General features: G+C 43.8%; 1 protein-coding gene across 1 annotated transcript in view; it reads left to right on the forward strand.

Annotated features, from left to right (window-relative positions):
- The window catches only part of LOC119645119 (frizzled-2-like), a 220,597-nt gene that overhangs the window by 99,570 nt on the left and 118,045 nt on the right, over positions 1-2,982 (forward strand). The gene's annotated exons all lie outside the window — the stretch shown is intronic.

Raw genomic sequence — 2,982 nt, forward strand, 5'->3', positions numbered from 1 at the left:
AGCAAACGGTTTACAAGTCTCTAAGGCTTATTTAGATAAAATAACTTAAACTGGATTGAAGTCAAGAATAAAAAAAAAAAAAAAAAAAAAACAAAAGAAAATCAAGTTATGATTATTATATACGTTGAACAACAAATGCGTGTGCACAAAGCGAACGGTTAGTCCCATTCTCAAGTTTTAATTTTTTTTTTTTTTTTTTTTTTGCAATAAAAGCTTCTTTTGTTTGCAACTGCGTTGATTGATTTTGTGTTCAAAAATTCAACATGCACAGTGTTATCAATACTCTAGCACGCAACATTGTCCATTGTCTCGGAAACTAAATTTTGAATTTGTAGTGTTTCGTAGCAGATGAAAGTTTTATCAATAGTTAGCAGGTCTCATGTGTGCATCTGCGGATGGTTGCGTCGTTGTGTTTTTCTTTTGCTATGCGAGCGGAAGATAGGAATCTTCATACGATACTACCGACCCGTAACAATAGCATGCACAATTCGGTATTCATGGCGCATGCATGCTGCTAGCACTAACTTCAACAAACATACTTCTTCTACCACTCTTTGCCACGCGACTAGCGTCATTAGATATTAATTCTCGGAGGCTAATTGCAGTTAGTGCTCTTCGTTTAGTGGGACCTACTTACTTACTCAATTACTCTATTGGCTTCCGCTTCATCTTCTTTCCAGCCGACATTAATTCCTGCAGCGCCTTTGTCGCAAAGTTGCTCACGGTGCTCCAGGCTTCCGGATTGACGGTCATTCTTCTACGTATATCCTGGCGTCGCCCTCTAGGCGGACCATATACCTTGAACCTATGACAGCCGCCATAGTGCAAGTATGCTGATGAGTTGTTGTGACCGAATTTGCACAGGTAACCAACAGGAACCAACTATGGCCTGTCAGAAACTGCATTAGATAATAATTTATCTCCCCTTGGCGTGATTCCATCCATCGCGATACGTTTGGGAACAGCGCAAACGTTCAACTACCCTTCGACGCATAATCCAATCCGCCGAAACTGATCTGTAGATGTGCATTTTTTATGTACGTTTACATGTTGGTATGTATGGGGGTGCGTTTCGCTTTGCAAACTGGTGGTGCAAATATACGCCTACGTGCTAAAACTACCCCCGCACATACTTGGGCTACCACTCCCCTTTGCTAGATATTACCTCGCAGGGATTAGTTGCAGTTAGCGCGCTTCCGATGCTGGATCCTCAGTGGCTTCCAATCCTTCTGATTCAGGCTTGAATGCCACCCGTTATCAGATGTAATATTTCACTAGGTTCTACTTGGGGTCTACCATTCTCAAACCACATGCTACATCGTCGGCAAAGCCGATAATCGTTGCACCGACAGACAGATGTAGCTTCAGAAAGCCGCTCATGTTTCAGAGAAGACGACTAAGGATAGATCCTATCCTATCGGATTCGATATGAGCCGGCGCGTCTATCTACCCTTGCTCATCCTGCTCCAGCGTTTTGGCTAATCCTCCACCAGTCGGTATCTTGCTGGCTGCTTGGCCGCATAAGCCGGCAAACTGTGAAGTTCACCTCTGTACACGTCTTCTTTAGCCCACAGGTCAGTTGGTATCATACCAGTGATAACCAATGTCTTATCTTCTGACATCGTACGATATGCGGCGCAAACTCTTAGAGCATAGAGCCGGTATTCTGTTTGGATGTTTCTTGTATATGACGGCATATCGAACGCCTTTTTCCACTTGGAAGAGCCACGTACTATCGGCGCAGTTACCACTTTTGCCATCAGTTTTCTGCGGTCTTGCATAGGGCCCCACAAGTTTGGTAGTAAGCGCGCTAGCGACTTTGCCCCCTTCGCTGCGTTCTCGCCCTTGTACTGCAGATGCCGTTTATATGATAGTCTGCAGTCGATCATTGTTCCTAGGCATTTTATGGCGCCCATGGTGACTGTATTTTCTGCTTTAATTATGAAATTCTCTAGCTTCTTCTCCTGCCAGATTTAAATTCACTGAACGCATCCCCTTCTTAATCGTGGTGGTGGTTTTACTCACTGCAACGGTAATTTTCTCTAAAGTTTTTACCACGATTCTTATATGGTCAGCAAAACTCAGGTCAGGAAAGCTCCCTTTGAAAGAGGTAGACCCAGAATATCGTCGCACATCACATTCCTTAGTGTGGGGCCTACGACTGATGCCTGAGGTACCCCTTCACTGATTAGCTGTTCTTTGCACGCTTTTCTGGTTCGCAGCTAAGCTTCCTGCCAGTAAAACAGCTTTATTGATGGGACTCTTCATTCCTGTAGGGCAACTTTGACACAGTACAAGTTTGCTAATTTGAAAGCAATACTTTTTGTTTCCTTCCATCCAACATTTCCCTTCTAAGTCTGCTGCAGTGTTCGTGACCATCTTTGTTGCATCTACAGCCCTCGCCTTTCATCGTTAGAGTCCTCCAGCGATTTTTCCATGCGGATTCGAATTAACTTTTCATACATTTTGCCTATCGCATCCAACCGACAAATAGACGGATATGCATATGGCTCATGTGGCGGTTTATTTGGCTTTGGCAGTAACACCACCGTTCGTTGCTTCCACTTATCCGTGAACATTTGTTCTCCCAAACATGCGTTGAATACTTTCAAATGCTTAATAGCGCAGTTAGGGATACAGTTAAGACAAGACGATTTCTTGTCTTTGATTTCCTTTGCGGTAACAACAAGTTTCTCAGCCGAGGTGCATCTGATGTTCTCCCGGATTTCTCTCAATGGCACGTATGCAAAGATGGTATTCTGTGGGAACAAGGTGCCGACTATTTATTCTACCAACCCATGGAGACCCCATGGATTTTCCTTTAACTTTTCAATCAGATTTTAATAGCAGCTTTTCTTGCTGATCATAATCAGATTGCCTTCGCCGGACTTTTGGCGGCCGAGATAAGCGATCCATTAATGTGTGTGTCTGTCTCTCTCTCTCTCTCTCTCTCTCTCTCTCTCTCTCTCTCTCTCTCTCTCT

Source organism: Glossina fuscipes, unplaced genomic scaffold, assembly GCF_014805625.2.
Source record: "Glossina fuscipes isolate IAEA_lab_2018 unplaced genomic scaffold, Yale_Gfus_2 1, whole genome shotgun sequence".
In the NCBI taxonomy this organism is placed as follows: Eukaryota; Metazoa; Arthropoda; class Insecta; order Diptera; family Glossinidae; genus Glossina; species Glossina fuscipes.